We start from the raw sequence: 19,865 nt of genomic DNA, 5'->3' as shown, positions 1-19,865 counted from the left end.
TTAAGAGACTTGGGTGGCTCATTATAGTGACTCATGACACTAAAGAATTCGTTGTATGTTTTCAATTGAATGGCTTGTTTATTGGGGTTAATAAGTTTAACAATTGGCTTTGTTTGTTTGTGAGAGGGCAAGACATCAGTGAACCCATCAGACCTGTCATCGACTGACTCAACTGATGTTGACGAAGCAAATGGGTCTTTATTAAGGTTACCCGACTTAGCCTTACTTAGTTTCAGTTTTGCACTTTTAGTTAAATTTGCAGCTTGTAGTTTTGGATAAGCTTCTTGTGCTTCTAATTCTTTAACTTTTCGAAAATTAGAATGGAAAGTTGAACAAGGGCGTTTGCAGGTAGTAACATGACGAGGTGTTTCATTGGGTAAAATATTCTTTTCCTTAACCAATGGGACAGCAGTGGGTGGGGTGATACCATTGGGTGTTGAAATTTCATTAAAACCAGAGGGTGGGACAATGACCTTGGATAAAGAGTTAACTTTAGACCATTATTATTGCAGCGTGGTGGGGAGGTGATGGCTTGTACGGCGCCTCCATCGCGCCCCTGTGCGGGGTGATGGTGGTGGCGCGATGGAGGGATCACGGGAGGTGATGGAGCTGGTGATCGATGCTGATTGGTGTTTGAGGGGTAAAAGCTGCAGCAACGGTCCCAAACAGCAAATATATCTGTTGCCAACCGTTGCCCAATTTTAATTTTTTTAAAACATAAATTTTGTAAATAAAAATATTTACCCATCTCTATAAATATTCATCTCATTTTATCACAACACTTCACAAAACTTTTAACCTTATAATTACTAAACACTCTCTAATACATCCACTTTCTTAAATAATGTCTCAACATCCCGAAAATAATGAGCCCGGTTCCGGTAATTTATACAACTTCAGGTTACCTAATACTCCCGGTTCGAGCTCAAATTCCCCACAAAATGTTCGGGGTACTCGACCCGTTGGTAATGTTTCACAACATAATCTTTTTAATGATTTCAATAATCCATTATTTTTTACTCAATTTCTACAACAACAACAACACCAACAACTTCAACAACAGCTTCAACAACAAAACCAAAACTTCCAACAACAATTTCGACAACCTTATCAACAACAATTACCATCACAATTTTCCAATTACTCGCAACCCGGTGTTATACCATTTCAACTTCCAAATACGCAACCATGGACACAAACACAACAAACTTTTACACCTTTAGATAACGAAGAAGTAGAAGAAGTTCGTGGTGTAAGTCAAGTACCACAAGTTCGGGTGCGTTCGAGTCATAAACGAAAAGGAAAAGAGGTTGCGAAAGAACCACAACATAAAAAATTGTGGACTCCAAACGAAGAAATTTGATTGGCGTCATGTTGGATTGATTGCTCGGAAGATGGTGCTCATGGTAACTCACAAAGAGGCCCAAAATTTTGGACTAGAATTCGTAATAAGTTTAACGATAACGATCAAGGTTTTTTACGAAATGACGATCAGTTAAGTGAAAAATGGCATCATTTGGATAAGGCGTGCAAAGATTTTACTGCCTTATACAATGAAGAAGAACGTAACCCAAGGCGTAGTGGTCGAAACGAAGATGACGTGTATAATTTAACCGTGAAAAAATGCAAGAACGAGCATCAAAGCCGTGGGGTTACAAGGATGTTTGGGAATTCTTGAAGAGGAAGCCGAAGTGGTATTCACCACCTGCAATTGGTGGAAGTGGTGTGCATAGAAGAAGAGGTTCACAACTTCAAATCGAAGATAAAGACGATGATGTGGTTGGAGAAAACCAGACAGTCAATCTCGGGGAAGATCGGTTAACCAACCTTCATGAGCTATTTGGACCCGATGCAATTCAACGGCCAATGGGAAGAGAACGATCAAAGAAGGCTGCTAAAAAATCTGGTTCGTCTGATGCGGGTACTTCATCACGTGGTACGAACTCTTCCAACTCTTCAAGATACGACGAGTTGTGTTCGAGATGGTCAGACAATAAGGAAAAAGAAGTGGAGAGGCGAAACAACATTATGAATCAAATTGTAGAGGAAGAACGAACACGATCTGCAGTGGAGGTCATAAAATTATTTAAACTTAATTTAGAAGATATCGCCGATTCGAAAGAAAGGAAATCCGCTTTAAAGTTCAAGAAAAAGATGGCCGAGAAATATAAAGATTATATCGAGCTTTCAAGTGACGACGAGTAATTTATGTTATGAACTACGTTTTAAGTTTTAGGAATTTAATAAAGTAATTGTATTAAGATTTTTAAATTATCGTACTTTTTAATTTTTAGGACTTTAATAAATTGTAAACGTTTGCATTTTATTAATTTAAGTGTGTTTTTATAAATTTTTATTATTTAATATGTATTATTTTTATATAAAGAACAAACAAATTAAAAAAAATAAATCAAACTAAATGAAAATTAAATTAAAATGGTGGGACCAATTTAACTCATCACATAACCATCACGCCCACCACTACAAACTGCATCACGTCATCACGCCATCACCTTTGCCAAATCAACACTATAGCCCACAAAAACACTCCATCACGCCCCCATCACCCATCACCACTGTGAATGGTCTTAGAGTGACATTTTTCTTCTTATTGAACAATGTGAACAAACCATCAACATCTCACATCATATGTGTAAATACCTGACCCCTCTCTCCTGCCCCACCCATTTCTCCCTTCATTATTCTTAAAAATTGTACAATGTGCATAAACACTTGTACATAGTGCTTAAAGGGTTGTATATAGTCCTTAAAACTTGTACTTGTGCGTTATTCTTAAGGGTTGTATATAGTGTTTAAAACTTGTACACACTAATGTACAATTGTGCATAAACACTTGTACATAGTGCTTAAAGGGTTGCATATAGGCCATATAAAACGAGTTGTGGTGATGAAGGTGGTGACTGGAGTTGGATGGAGGTGGTGACGGAGGCGTGGCATAGGTGGTGACAGAGGTGCGGTGGTGGTGGTTGAAAGAGTTTCAAAATAATGGCAGATGAAGTTATAAGATTTATGGATGGTAATGGGTGAGAAAACACCCGTGACCCGCGGGTACTCGATTCGTGATGGGCGGGTAAAATCATTAAATCTTACCCGCGGACACGGGTACTGGTAAAAGTTTATACCCGCGGACATGGGTACTGGTAAAAGTTTATACCCGCCGACGGGTTGCGGGCGGATCGCGGGTATATATTACCCGTAGCGGGTAAACCCGACCCGTGAATACATGAGATTTTTTTTAATTTACGAACGAATTAATACTTACAATTATTAATTTTAAAAGCTATTTTACTAGTATTTGAATAATGATTAAAAATATAATATTATATACAAGTAAAAAAACTTAATTTTCACTTCATTATATATTATAGCTTGTACATATGGTTTTGTAATTAATAAATTTTTTTGGATTTTCTAATAAAAAGTTGTATATTATTGTTACCCGCGGGTCACGGGTATGGACGAATAGTTTTTACCCGTGGGTGGGTAACGGGTCTCAATGTGCAAAAAAGAAATCCGACGGACGGGTCGCGGGTATATAAAACCCGTGCTCGTTACCCGCGGGCGTCATCCCTACTTGTATTGGGTTGGAGTGATAATAAAGAGAGAGGGTGGTGACTAAATTTTGGATAATTATAAAATGATGACAATGTATTTTCATGTTTACTGTAAAAAAAAATAAAAATAGGCACGTTGTCCGATTAGCAAACAGTGCAGGTCCAAATAAATAAACCCTTAAATTTATTACCAGAAGACTTTTTTGCTCCGTTGGTCCTTCAATTATACACGAAATTGCAATTCGAGTCCCTCAAGTTTTTTTTTGGATTTTCGAGTCCTTCAATTTGCAAAATTTTGCAATCCGAGTCCCTCCGTCTAACTTCCGTCTAAATCGGCCGTTAACCTTTGACATGTGCCATGCATGTGAGGGTAAAATCATCTTTTTACTCTTTTCTTTGACTTTTTGCTTCGCTGGTCCTTCATTTATACACAAAATTGCATTCCGAGTCCCTCAACTTTTTAATTCGAATTTTTATCTTTAATTCATACTTTTTATATTTATGGTTTACAATTAGTATTTTATATCAAAATCTGATGAAATATTAATTTTATAATTTTTAAAGTCGAATTTATATTTATTAACAATTAAAAACTAAAATTTAACAATATTATATCTATACGGTTTAATTATTAGTTAATAATTCCAAATATTGAGAATTAATTTATCAAAGTTTTATATCAGTTTAATAACATGTTTATAAGTATTTTTCTGATCAAAACTTAATTTATATAGTTATATTACAATTCATTAATTATTATTATTATTTATTAACCGAAACTAGGATAAATGAAGAATAAATAGTTAAAAATCGATTTTTATTATCATTAACTGATGAAAATTTGTAATATAATAGATCTAATGAAAACATAATTTTTATAAATTTATTTGATCAATTAAATAATTATTATGTATTAATTATTGAATCGGCTAGTATATATATAATGAAAAATCTATATAAATTGTTGTACACCTTTAATACAGTAAAAATAATTTTTACAGAATGTAATTAACTTATAATAATTATTAGAATCGAAAATATAATTTATACATTATTTGAAATATTTATTCTTTATTTAGTTATATACCGAAATTGTTTAATTAATAGATAAATCGAATAAAAATAAAATTTACGGATAAACCACCTAGGAAAAAAAATTTTGCTTCCTGATTTCGAATCCGAATGAACTTCAGATCTGTCGATGATGATTTAAAGATAATTCAATGAAGATGATGACGATGGTGAACAAACAAGATGTTGAAGAACATGAACTAACAAGCGTTTTAAATCGGACAAGCCCTACCCATTCCTTGACGGCGATGCAAAGTGCGGAAGAAAGTTAGAAGAAGAAGATGAGAGATGATGATGATAAAAATTCGAATAAAAAATAATAAGTATGAATGAAAGATAAAAAAAAAAGATAAAAAATCGAATTAAAAAGTTGAGGGACTCGGATTGCAATTTTGTGTATAAATGAAGGACCAACGAAGCAAAAAAGTCAAAGAAAAGAGTAAAAAGATGGTTTTACCCTCACATGCCTGGCACATGTCAAAGGTTAACGGCCGATTTAGACGGAAGTTAGACAGAGGGACTCGGATTGCAAAATTTTGCAAATTGAAGGACTCGAAAATCCAAAAAAAAACTTGAGGGACTCGGATTGCAATTTCGTGTATAATTGAAGGACCGGCGGAGCAAAAAAGTCTTACCAGAAAGGTACTTGTTTTGTACTTGATTAGATAAAGTTGGCTCCAAATGATCTCTTTTTGAACAACTAGTTGAATTTGGATGGGATTGAAAGGTATTAAAAATATTTAGTACATTGGAATACACGTCTGCAGCAAAGTCAGCTTCATTTATTGATGTTGGTAAAAAATCAACCCTTTTCCCATCCACATTCCCCCTCCCCCCTCCCCCCTTCACGATTAACCACGCTTTCATTTTCTAAATTCGAATTAAGACCGACACGGAGAGAGGGTATACCAGATTGAGCCGGGACATCAACGACTACTTCCGACAAGCATTCGGAAGAGTTTTTCCCAATCAGTAGATGTTCCAATTCAAAATTATAATATTCCACATCCAAATCCGAAAACAGAGCTTCATTGATAGAGTGTGACATGTCTTCCTCAACCCACACCCTATGCGTCTTTGAATTTTTAAACCTTATAGTTTGATATTCATGGATTCTACCAGGATCTGTGCACTCCAAAAAGATGTAAGAATAGCAGGACTGAACTTTTTTGTGTGTTGAACTATCTACACACAACATAGTTCCATACTTATTAGTAATAGCAATGACATTGTCGACCATGCCACATTCATAAGGCAATCCTTGTATTTTCAACCATGTGAATTTTGAGAAAATGCCTTTTCTCTCTTCCATTGACTGAACAGACAAGAACTCATCACCATCCAAAGCTGGCCCTTGCATAGCCCTAGAAAAACCTTCAGAGTCTTTAAAATGAACAACACAAGCGTAAACACCCCATAAGCTAATAGAATTAATAAGGATATTCCTATTTTTCAGCCACCGAAGAACTTTCTCCTTGCATATTGTCTTGCGATCAATTAACATAACGGACGCTCTTAATTTCTAATTTAATTCGTCGTCGGAATTTTAAAAACTAGTCCCAGGTTGTCGAGAATTAATAACTTTCTTAACGTTGTTAGTATTGTTTGCTAAGGCCACTCCCTATCGTGGCTAACACTATTCATCCTCTTAACTGCCACATTAGCGCCACATCAACACCTAAATCTTATAACTAACTCATAAAATTCTATAACTAAACACTGCCTATCATGGTTAAAACATCTTCCTCTTAACTGCCATGTCATTATTTAATTTATTTTTATATTTATATTAAATAACATAAAACTAATATTTTTATAAATATTAACTTGTACAACATGCATATTAACTTGTATATCTAATGAAAGGGGAGTTTTAATTCAAAAAGTGATTTAGGGGGCTCATATATCTTATAATCCATTCGTTATATTCATGGTGAATGTGTATAATGAATATGTATAATGAATGTGTGACTATGGCAACCAACACATAATGAAGGATAATGAAGCCACGTAGTCCCGGTAACGAATTAAGATAGTACCATAGGGAGAGGTCTAAACGCATCTCTGTTTTGGCGTACCCCACAAAAATACGTTTATCGTAAAAAAGTTTTCTGTTCATATTACGTTCGGCTTCTTCAGCCTGATAACGATAAATGAATTTGATAAAAGCGAAATTGCGGTCTCTTCTCAACGATATTCGTTGGATAAGACCAAATTTGCTGAAAGTATTTGATAAATAAAAAGGAATAACATGTGAATTTAATCCTCCGATAAATATCGTGGTGATTTTGGTGACAGATCGTGGATTAGAAATAGATCGTGGGTTAGGAATTGTAGTGTGATTAATGGTATGTGAACGATTAGGGGAAAGAGCAGGGGTAGTAGATGAAGATACCTGAAGATGAGCTGGCGGTGGCGATGGAGGGGGTGGAGGTGGAAATGGAAGAGGTGGGGTAGGGTAAAGGTTGGGAGAGGGAAGTTGAGGCATATTTTTCACACACAAATTTATAAACAATTGATAATTCAGAGATAGTATTTTTCAAACACTAATACTTTTTCTCTAAAGTGTTATAATTCAGTAGGCTTATAACTACCTTTATTGGTTTGATTCTTGATGTTATAATTCAGTAGGCTTATAACTACCTTTAGTGGTTTGATTCTTGATTAAGAGTGCTAATAATGAAGTGTAAGAACAAAGATGATAATGGAGAGAAAGAAAGAAACAATTTGTAAGTGTGAGAAATGGTGCAAGTTTAATGCTTGCATTCATGGCTATTTATAGCAAAAATATCACAAGTTTAGGTAATACAATAATATTACTTTTGTGTATCAATAATTGACTATCCATTTATATATATATTTATATATTATAACACTCCCCCTTGGATAGCAATTTTGTTTATTGAAGATCAACTGTAAGTTACTGCCTCGTTAAAAACCTTACTAAAGAAAATCCAGTGGGAAAAAACTTTAGCTAAGGGAAAAAGAGTGCAGCATGGAGTTGACTCCCCCTCAAGTAGACATCGCTTCAGTTGTTACATCTTTTGAACATGTCTCATGCCAATGTTATGAACGTGTGTTCTGAAAATAGCAGTTGGAAGTGCTTTCGTGAAAAGATCAGCAGAGTTTTTGCTGAATTGAACATATCTCATTTCAATCTCGTTGTCCTTAATGAGATTTTGAGTATATGAGAAAAATCTAGGAGGAATGTGTTTTGTTCGGTCACTTTTGATATACTCTTCTTTTATCTGTGTTATGCAAGCTGCATTATCTTCATAGATAATTGTTGGACTTTTATTGCGTTCTAGTCCACAAGAATCAGTAATGATTTGTGTCATTGATCTCAACCAAAAACATTCCCGAGTAGCTTCATGTAATGCAATTACTTCGGCATGATTTGATGATGTAGCTACAAGTGTTTGTTTTTGAGAATGCCATGATATTGCAGTACCTCCATTTAGAAATACATATCCAGTTTGAGATTTAGCTTTATGTGGATCAGATAAATAACCTGCATCTGCATAACCAACCAAATCTCGTTTTGATTCGTTAGAATAAAATAATCCTAAATTAGTAGTTCCTCGAAGGTATCGAAATATGTGTTTGATCCCATTCCAGTGTCTTTTGGTAGGAGCAGAGCTGAACCTTGCCAACAAATTAACTGCAAAAGAAATGTCAGGTCTTGTACAATTTGTAAGATACATAAGAGCTCCAATTGCACTGAGATATGGTACTTCTGGTCCAAGAATATCTTCATGATCTTCACATGGACGAAATGGATCAGCTTCAACATTGAGTGATCTAACAACCATAGGAGTACTTAATGGTTTGCCTTGTCCATATTGAAACGTTTCAAAATCTTTTCAGTATATGTTGTTTGATGTACAAGTAAACCATTAGGCATATGCTCAATTTGTAAACCAAGGCAATACTTGGTTTTTTCGAGATCTTTCATTTCAAATTCTTTCTTTAGAAGTTGAATGGCTTCATGGATCTCTTTATTTGTACCTATGATGTTAAAATCATCAACATAAACAGCTATGATCACATATCCGGATGTTGTTTTCTTAATGAAAACACAAGGGCAAATAAGGTTATTTGTATACCCTTTGCTTATCAAGTAATCACTTAATCGGTTATACCACATACGTCTCGATTGTTTTAACCCATATAAAGATCTTTGTAATTTAATCGAATACATTTCTTTGGGTTTTGCATTTGATGCTTCTGGTACCTTAAATCCTTCAGGTATCTTCATATATATATCACTATCAAGTGATCCATATAGATAAGCAGTCACAACATCCATGAGATGCATTTCTAAATTTTTAGAAAATGGCAGGCTGATTAAGTATCTAAAAGTAATTGCATCCATAACAGGGAAATAAGTTTCTTCATAATCAATTCCCGGTCTTTGAGAAAAAACTTGAGCTACAAGTCTAGCTTTATACCTTGTAACTTCATTTTTCTCATTTCTTTTTTGGACAAAAATCCATCTGTATCCTACAGGTTTCACATCTTTATTAGTGAGAATGATGGATCCGAAAACTTTTCTTTTATTGAGTGATTCTAATTCAGCTCGTATTGCTTCTTTCCATTGAGCCCAATCATGTCTATTTTGACATTCAACCATAGATGTTAGTTCTGGATCATCATCATTATTCATGATGTCATATGCAACATTAAATGAAAATTTCTCATCAAGATTTTTCATTTCATTTCGGTTCCGTAATATTTTTGAATATGCATAATTGATTGCAATTTCTGTATTATAATCAATCTCCTCTGCAGTAGGAGTACTGATTTGTGGTTCTTCTTGAACACTTTCTTTTACCTTATTATCAGCTGATTTTCTTTTTCGAGAATTTTTATCTTTGGAACCAACTGGTCTCCCACGTTTCAGACGTGGCATAGATACTTGAGTGACTACATTATCAGTTTTCCGATTTGGAATCTCAACTCGAGCTGGAGTATTAACTGCTGGTATATATGATTTAGTCACCCTTTTTGTATCTATGAATGCATCAGGCAATTGATTTGCAAGTTCTTGTATATGCATTATCTTTTGAACTTCTGTCTCGCATTCTTTTGTGCGAGGATCAAGATACTTTAATTGAGGTTCACACCATGAAATATCATTTTCTTTATTTTTTATTTCTCCCCCTAATCTAGGAAACAATGTTTCATTAAAATGACAATCAGCAAAACGTGCTGTAAAAACATCACCTGTCATAGGTTCAATATACCTTATGATTAAAAAATGTTTCATATCCAACATATATTTCCAACCTCCTTTGAGGACCCATTTTTGTATGTTGTGGTGGCGCAATTGGAACATATACTGCACAACCAAATGTTCTAAGGTGGGAAATATTTGGCTCTTGACCAAAAGCAAGTTGTAGGGGGAATATTTATGACTTGCACTTGGTCTGATGCGAATCAATGCAGCAGCATGTAAAATTGCATGACCCCATATAGATACAGGGAGTTTTGTTCTCATTATCAATGGTCTAGCGATTAACTGTAAATGTTTAATCAGTGACTCGGCTAAACTATTTTGTGTATGCACATGAGCAACAGAATGTTCAACAACAATTCCTATAGACATGCAATAGTCATTAAATGCTTGAGATGTAAACTCACCAGCATTATCAAGTCTCATCTTTTTAATGATGTAATCAGGAAAATATGCTCTCAATTTAATAATTTCGGCAAGAAATTTTGCAAATGCCACATTACGGCTTGATAACAGACAAACATGAGACCATCTGCTAGATGCGTCTATTAGGATCATGAAATATCTAAATGGTCCACATGGTGGATGAATTGGTCCACAAATATCACCTTGAATTCTTTCAAGAAATATTGGTGATTCTTTCTCAACCTTAAGTGGTGAGGGTCTAGTTATCAATTTTCCAAGAGAGCAAGATATACAGGGAACCATTGTATCATGAAGGATTTTTCTATCCTTCAGTGGATGTCCATGTGTACATTCAATAATTCTTTTCATCATTGTTGATCCTGGATGGCCCAATATGTTATGCCATAAATTAAATACACCAGGATCAATATACTTTTCTTTAATCACCATATGTGCTTCTAGTACATTTATATGTGTATAATGTAATCCAGAATTAAGTCTTGGCAGTTTTTCAATCACGTGATTCTTGTTAGTGATACTTAAATATTTCTCATTTTCTGCCGTTACTGACTGATAATCATACACATTAAGGTATATGTCAGAAAAACTCAATAAATTTCTGCTTGACTTCGGAGAGAATAGGGCATTATTAATTAAAAATGTTGTACCGTTTGGTAATATGAATTTTGCCTTTCCTATCCCTTCTATCAAGTTAGCAGCACCTGATATTGTATGTATAGTTCCTTCCGTTGGTTTTAAATCAATGAAATATTTTTCAGATTTAAGTATAGTGTGTGTAGTACCACTATCTGCTATACAGAGATCTCCACTACTTGATTGATGTTGTATTCCAGCAAAATTCATATTGAACTTCATATATAAGAAACAAACAGTAAGTATATAAATGTTACACAAAATGTTTATTACACACAAATAGATAAGACTGAAACATTTGACATACATAGAATTGAAACATCAAACATAGAACTGGAACATTTGATAAAACATAGAGAACTGAAACATTTGAGAAAACATAATGACAAAGGTTAAATCGTTTATTTATAAAAGAAACATATTAATTTAATTCAAGAAATCTTCATATAAATCAGATGGTTGCTCAGTGACTGTTGGATCAATATTATCCACAAAATTTACTTCCTTTTCTTTACCTTTCAGCGAATCCTGATACATCTTAACAAGATGTTAAGATGTTCGGCAAGTATTAGCCCAGTGGCCCATTCTACCACATCTGTAACAAGATTCTTCAGAATTTTTATAAGAATTTTCTTCAATATCTTGTTTAGTGGGCTTGTTTTGTGGTTGATATTTATATTTTCGTGAATTATTATTTCTTTGACCACCACGGCCACTACCACGTCCACGTCCACGCCCACGCCCATTCCCATTACCATAAGGATGGTTTATATCATAGTTATGGCTTTTGGCATGATGATGGCGATGGTTATTATAACCACGACCTTGCCCGCGTCCTTGTCCCTGTTTATAATTATTTGCAGTATTTACTTCAGGGATTGCAAGTGTACCAGTAGGACGGGATTGCTGATTTTTCATTAATAGCTCATCATTTTGCTCTGCAACCAAGAGATATGAATTAAGTTCAGGATATGTGTTGAACTTTAGCATTCTCAAATTTCTTTGCACTGTGATGTTGGCAGCATTCATTGTGGAGAAAGTTTTCTCCAACATGTCTGCATCACTTATTTCATGTCCACAGAATTTAAGTTGTGAGACTGTATTATACAGAGCTGAGCTGTATTCATTTACTTTCTTAAAGTCTTGGAACCTTAATGTTCTCCATTGATCCATAGCAGCTAGAAGTAAAATTTCTCTTTGATTATTGAATCTGCTTTTGAGACCATCTCATAAAACATGGGGATCTTCTACAGTCACATAATTATTTTGTAAGCATTCATCAATATGTTGATGAATAAAGCAACATGCCGTTGCTTGTTCTTTTTCAGAACAAGTGTTGTTTTCATTTATGGTTTCAAGAATGCCCATTGATTTAAGATGCATTTTTACTTTTATAACCCATGGCGTGTAGTTGTTTCCAGTTGATTCTAAAGGAGTAAATTTAAGCTTTTCCAGATTCGACATTTTCTATTATCAAAAATTAAAACAAATAACATGATAAATTAGAGTCAATTTATATTCATAATTATATAAACATTAAACATAAATTTAATATAACATAAATGATAAGTAGGCGACAGTGTCGACCATATGTAAGCAATCATAAATAAATGTTATATAATATAAATGATAATTAGGTGACAGTGTCGACCATATAAATGTTAGATAATAGAAATATAAATGTTAGTAACATAAATGATAATTAGGCGACAGTGTCGACCATATATTATTCAGGTGGTATAACCGACCATATATCATTTAGGTGGCAGAGCCAACCATAATTAGTACTAAGATTATCGTGCTGATAACGTGTTATAATTCAGTAGGCTTATAACTACCTTTATTGGTTTGATTCTTGATGTTATAATTCAGTAGGCTTATAACTACCTTTTGTGGTTTGATTCTTGATTAAGAATGCTAATAATGAAGTGTAAGAACAAAGATGATAATGGAGAAAAAGAAAGAAACAATTTGTAAGTGTGAGAAATGGTGCAAGTTTAATGCTTGCATTCATGGCTATTTATAGCAAAAATATCACAAGTTTAGGTAATACAATAATATTACTTTTGTGTATCAATAATTGACTATCCATTTATATATATATTTATATATTATAACATAAAGATAGTATTTATAGAGAAAAGTATTAGTCTCAATAAATGACTGTCACTATGTGTGTTGAATGACAAAAGCATTATACTATTTATTGACAAATATTATGGTTTGTACTATCATAGACCTAAGCATGGTGAAATGTCATTCTATGATATGTTTACAAACATTGGGAATTTGGTCAAAACCTTTTAAAACTCACATGTTAGCACATGTTAGGCTTACGTGGCATAACTCTAACGTATGCACATTGTCATGTGAATGAATTAAGTGTAAACATATCCTTAAAGGCTTACGCATTGCTTGTAGCCTGATAACATCTTCGTACTTCGTACACCGGTTACAAACCGTTGATGAGTTTGGTATTGTTGACAAAAACATGGTTTAGACCAATTATGGCATAACGGGTACGGTATACCGTATTTGAATGACTTTCTTCTAATAAGTTACGTATTCTGGATAGTGATCCGGTAGACTATCATTGGTACGGTTGCTCGCTTGTAACGTCAACATAATAAAATACTCTCAGCGTTCCAAAATAACTGTCATGTATGACTTTTCAATATCTTTCTTCTTATATTTTTACTTAATATATTTTTATTATGATATGTAATATTTGATTAAATGGATTCGATGAAAAATGTGTTTAGTATAATTTTTAACAAATATTATATAATACAAATAATAACAAAAATAACAATACACAATCTCACGAAAATGAAGTATGTGAATAGTTATGTGAATAGTACGTTGTAAACAATCTTTCTGCTACCATAGAAAAAGTCATTTTAATAGGTAAGGAGTAAAAAAAATAAAAGAGTGACAAGTAGCTAAAGAATTCAAAAACATGAGAAATGTAAAGTGAAAAAGTTATAAAATAGTGAAGTATATGTATGTTCCAAGTTTTTCTTTTTTATTATTACAAAAAAATAATGATACCGCAACCCGCATGCGCACCTCATATGCATGCGGGCGCTTAATAGTGTGCGTATGCGTGTGCTTGTGTGCGCTATGCGGTATGCGGATTGTATCTGATTCCTTTGTTCCCGGTACGGCAGTTGCTTAGCTGTCAAGTAAATATCTTTTCCATAATTATATCCGTGATTCGGGGGAGTCAGTTATGGATGAGATTAACGTGATCTGAGACGGTTCTAGAATTAGGGTTTGCCTATAAATACAACCCTAATCATCATTTACCAGACACGGCATATTACGTAACTATTGCACACGAGATACATTACGCAAAACAGCATCATTCAGCATCTCTTCAAGGTTAACAGGTTAGTCTTTCGTAAGCTAGTACCTACGACCTTATTTGGGGCCTCTTGATCGACGACCATTATCAGAGGTGGACTTAATCACTTAGCCACCCCACCGACATCATCATGTCGGCCAGGGTTATTCACGGTAGCCGGATCGGAGAGCCACGTTCTAAGATCCTTAAACCCCTCCTTATATATTGAGCAGGCATATTAAACCCCACGGTTAAAATATGCATGATCAAGTGGTGCTTTCATTGAGAGTCGAATTAATTCAAGACTGTTTAATTGCTTTTTCTTCTAAGGTTTTGAATTGTATGACTCGTTATTTACAAAATTTTTGAATTTTTTCTTTAACAGTATCATGACTTCCGAGGAATCATCGGAACATACCCAAACAGATGTTCAGAACGCACCGTCTGGTAGTCAACATACACCGGTTATGACTACGGGGGCCGCTATTCAGGCGGGGTACACGATATACCCTCCACCTATATCCGGCGAACCCTTTCAGAGGTACAAGCCGATATATTCAGACGGGGTTACACCGCCAAGAGCAAACTCACCAGTCACAACCACGCGGCTGGACTTTTCGTCAGTGGATCCAAGGGTCATCTTTGCAGGTACTAGTGGTGGAACAACGGGGCCGCATGTGGTTTGCTGCGGCCAGGTACCTATTTACAGTACCACTGTTTCAATACCTCTGCATACGCAGAGCATTCAGCAGAATTCGTCATTTACACCGTTGCAACCTTGGCAACCACCGCGCCCAGTTTCACAATTTTTAACTCCTGCGGATGCGCAGGCGTTACTTAATAGTTGGGGATTTGGTGTCATCCCAGATGCAAACTCTCATTGGGCGCCGATAACAGCGCAACAGCAAAGCACAGCGCATACAGTTGGGCTTTTGTGTATCCTCAACTTTCGCAGATATCTGCGCCACAGGTTTCGCTTCCTTTACAGCCACCTGTGTACTCTGCGTCTTCAAGTTATCCCTCTTTTCTAACGCAGCAGCCTTGGTTATATCCGCAGACGCAAGGTCAACCTTGGCAAAATGTTTAAGGGCAGGCAAATCTTGTAAGTCAATTCATGCAGGCCGCACCTCCTGATATGGTTCACTTATTTTCACAACCTGACTTTGTTCAGGACATGATGAAGCGTTTCTTTGCAAACTTGAAAGGGGATCCTGTTAAACCACCCTTCGAGCTACCGACTACCTTTGACAAGTTTCCTCCGCATATATCCGCATACCCGTTTCCATCAGCACCAAAGATACCTAGCACGTTGGGTACTTACAATGGCCTGACCGATCCAGATGATTTTTTACAGCGTTTCGAAGGCGCAATGCTCACTCAAGGCTGGGTGGATCCGGTTGCGTGTCAGATATTTCCTATGACACTACAGGGTATTGCTCGTGAGTGGTTTAATAAGTTGCCGGCGGGTAGTATTGCCAGGTTTATGGATCTGCGGACAAAGTTTTTGCTGCAATATCAGAATCAGAGACCACGCAAGCGCACTCACATTGAATGCCATGACATCGTGCAGAAGTCCAAGGAATCTTTGGGCGAATTTCTCACAAGGTATACTAATGAGTGCCTGCGTATACCAGATCTCAAACCAGAGCAACAGATTTCCGGACTCATACATGGTATAAACTCAGAACGTCATCCAACACTGGTAAGGCGTCTGCGCCATACAGTCCCAACAACTTATGCTGAGGCGCTTAATGAATGCCACGACTATATGCGGAGTGGCGAAGATAATGACATTCCAACAGCTAGCTCACGCAACGAGAGGAAGGACGATGATGATCGTTCGCGCGATCAAAATCGTGGAAACAACTCTCGTGGAAGGTATCCTAGCGGTGGTCCCATCAGGAATGATAAAGGGAAATCAAGTGGCAATTATCGAAACAATAATCAGCGCGGCATCAATAATCAGAACTATGCGCTGCTTAAAAGTTTGTCCAAAACGCCAAAAGAAATTTTGGCAACCGAACCGGTGTGCGCGACCTTTGCGGTCCCAACTCCGCTTACGGAATTTGGTAAGCGGGACAAAACAAAGTATTGTGAATTTCATGACGATTATGGTCACGACACCAATCGGTGTAAAAACTTGATGGAACGGGTTCTGGAGGCGCTTCGCGCGGGCAAATTGGATCATCTAAAACCACCTAAGAAGGATAAGGGAAAGGCCGCAGAAGAGGCTTCGAAGTCTAAGACTTTCACGTGGCAGAAAGTTGACAAAGCGAAAAATGCCGACTTAACCATTAACATGGTTGACGCAGAGAAAATCAGCCAGCGGAGAAAGTACAATGATCACCAAGATTGGGAGCTTCTCCCAATCACTTTCCCTCCTGTAATGTCAATTGATTCTATTAATGAGCCCATTTTCATCAAGTGTCGCATCCCTGATTGCGGAATCCAGGTTAAGCGCATGCATGTTGACACTGGCAGCGGTGTCGATATTATGTATGAGCATTGTTATCGTTTCCTTCCGGCAGAAGTCGAAGCGCAGTTACGCCAGCCTGATATTACGCTATCAGGGTTTTCCGGAGAAAACTCGTGGCCGCTAGGCCGAATAGAATTAATGGTAGAGCTTGCGGATGACAGGAACCCGCAGATGATCAGGCATGAATTGGTCGATTTTTATGTGGTTCGTTCAACTTCACGATATAACGCACTGCTAGGGAGAAACTTCATACGGCGTTTCAACATCATACCATCGGTAGTGCATGGTTTGATCAAGTTTCCCACAGTAGGAGGCGTTGCCACGGTTGCGTCACATCAAACAACTGAGTTGTGTGGCTCAGTTGCGCCTATAAGCACTCCTAGCGTGGGAGAACAACTGGCAAATTGTACAGTCATAGCAAATCGCTTGCATCCGGATAAGCGAATTAAAATCGGCGCAGGCTTGTCAGCCGAAACAAAGGCCAAATTGTATGGAATTTTGTCCGCAAACGTAGATGTTTTCGCGTGGCGTGAGTCAGACATGACTGGGGTTCCGCGTGATATTGCGGAACATAAGTTAAATGTTAATCCATCATTGACACCCGTTAGGCAAAAGAAGCGGCATATGGCTCTAGACCGCAGTGATTGGTTGTGCGCAGAGGTGGACAACCTTATCAAAGCAAGCATTCTGCGGGAAGTGCGTTATCAGACATGGGTTGCAAATCCTGTATTGGTAAGGCCGATGGTAACTGGAGGATGTGCGTTGATTTCAAAGATATTAATAAGGCATGTCCCAAGGACAATTACCCTCTCCCGGAGATAGACTGGAAGGTAGAATCACTATCGGGATTTAGGTACAAGTGTTTTCTGGACGCATACAAGGGTTATCACCAAATCTTAATGGCTGCGGAAGATGAGGACAAGACTGCTTTTCATACGCCGCAGGGTATTTATTGTTACACGAAGATGCCTTTCGGTTTAAAGAATGCTGGCACGACCTATCAGCGTGTAATTAACGCAGCATTCAAGCACCAAATCGGTAGAAATCTTGAAGCGTACGTCAACGACTTGGTAATTAAAAGTAACACTGAAGAAGACATGCTCACGGACACCCTAGAAACGTTTGCATCTCTGTGCAGGATCAACATGAAGCTTAACCCGCTTAAATGTAGTTTTGGGGAAGAGGAAGGCAAGTTTTTAGGTCATGTGGTGACAGCGCGGGGTATCAAGGCCAATCCCAAAAAGATTGAAGCCATTGATAATTTGCCATCTCCGAAGACAAAGAAAGATGTGCAGAGTCTAACGGGGAAGCTTGCGGCTATCACGCGGTTTCTGTCGAAAGCCGCAGAACGACAGTTACCATTCTTCAATACTTTGAAAAATTGTTTGAAGAAAAAAGACTTCGTATGGACTCAGGAAGCAGAATCAGCCTTTCAGGAGATGAAAAAGGTGCTTGCAGAATTACCAACACTTACTGCGCCAGTATCAGGAGAAACGCTAACACTGTACCTCGCGGCATCGAAGGAAGCTGTCAGCTCAGTCCTCATCGCGGATCGCGGAAAGGTAATCCATTAATTTACATGCTTTATTTATATCGCAGAAACTTAACGACTGAGGTTTTTCTCAGATGCAAATGCCGGTCTACTTCGTAAGCAAGACGCTGACATCAAGCGAAGTAAACTACTCACCGATAGAAAAGCTTGTATATGCGCTGGTCCATACGGCGCGGCGTTTGCGCCGATATTTTCAAGCACATCCAATCATGGTTCTAACTGATCAACCAATCAAACAGGTTGGTAAACGCCTACTTTGCGGCAATGACCGGGGTTACCGCATTGACTAACGCAATCATTTTTCTTTCAGGTGTTATACAAGCCTGAGATTTCTGGCCGAATGGCTAAGTGGGCAGTTGAATTAGGTGAACATGAAATAAATTTCTCTTCGCGCAGTGCGGTTAAGGGTCAAATACTTGCTGATTACCTAGCAGAATTACCTGCGGATGCCGAGGCGTCAGCAGAACATCAGGATCCACCTGCACCAACTTTGTCACCATGGGAATTGTACACCGATGGTGCGTGCAGCGCATCTGGTGCAGGTGCGGGTATAATTTTAACAGGCCCAGATGGCGAAGAGCATACATACGCACTGCGGTTTAATTTTGCTGTTACGAACAACGAAGCAAAGTATGAGGCTCTGTTAGCAGGTATGCGCATTGCGCATAGGTTAAATGTTAAAATTTTGCACGCATATGTGGATTCAAAGCTAGTATGCAGTCAGGTCAGCGGAGATTTCGAAGCGCATGACATAGCCATGCAGCAATATCTATCGCTTGTTCACAACCTCGCTGACCAATTTGAAGCTTTTCAAATCTCCCACGTAATGCGTGGGCAAAATAAGAAGGCGGATGCGCTAAGCAAACTGGCTGCCTTGGCTTTTGATCATATGGGAAAGAAAGTTCTAATAGAAGAACTCAATGCGAAATCCATTGTTATGATGCCTTTAGTGGCACCAGTTGAGGAATCAAACTCAACATGGATGACGCCCATTGTGGCTTTTCTGCGGGATGGCACATCTCCTGCGGATTCCGCTGATGCAAAGAAAGTCCGCGTTAAGGCACCGCTGTATGCCCTTGAGGGTGACGTCCTATATCGAAAGAATTATTTAGGACCGCACTTAAGGTGCATTGGCCCAAAAGAGGCAGAGGAAGTTGTACGCGAGGTGCATGAAGGTGCATGCGCACTCCATTCGGGGCACAGGTCCATTGTGTCAAAAATAATGTGGCTAGGATATTATTGGCCCACCATGTACGCGGATACTGCGCACATAGTTAAGCAATGTGAATCATGCCAAATACATGCACCTATTAGCAGAGCACCTGCGCATCCAATGATACCAGTCTCCTCACCATGGCCATTCTGCAAATGGGCAATCGACATAGTCCGACCATTCCCAAAAGGCCGAGGAAACATCAAATTCTTGATTGTTGCAATCGACTATTTCACAAAGTGGGTCGAAGCGAGACCGCTGGCAGCAATCTCAGGAAAAAGGGTGCGAAATTTTGTATGGGAAGACATCGTCTGTCGATTTGGTATACCAAACGAAA

Source organism: Rutidosis leptorrhynchoides, chromosome 11 (genome assembly GCF_046630445.1).
Source record: "Rutidosis leptorrhynchoides isolate AG116_Rl617_1_P2 chromosome 11, CSIRO_AGI_Rlap_v1, whole genome shotgun sequence".
Classification (NCBI taxonomy): domain Eukaryota; kingdom Viridiplantae; phylum Streptophyta; class Magnoliopsida; order Asterales; family Asteraceae; genus Rutidosis; species Rutidosis leptorrhynchoides.
The sequence above is the reverse complement of the archived record's forward strand: the minus strand, read 5'-3'. Positions refer to the sequence as shown.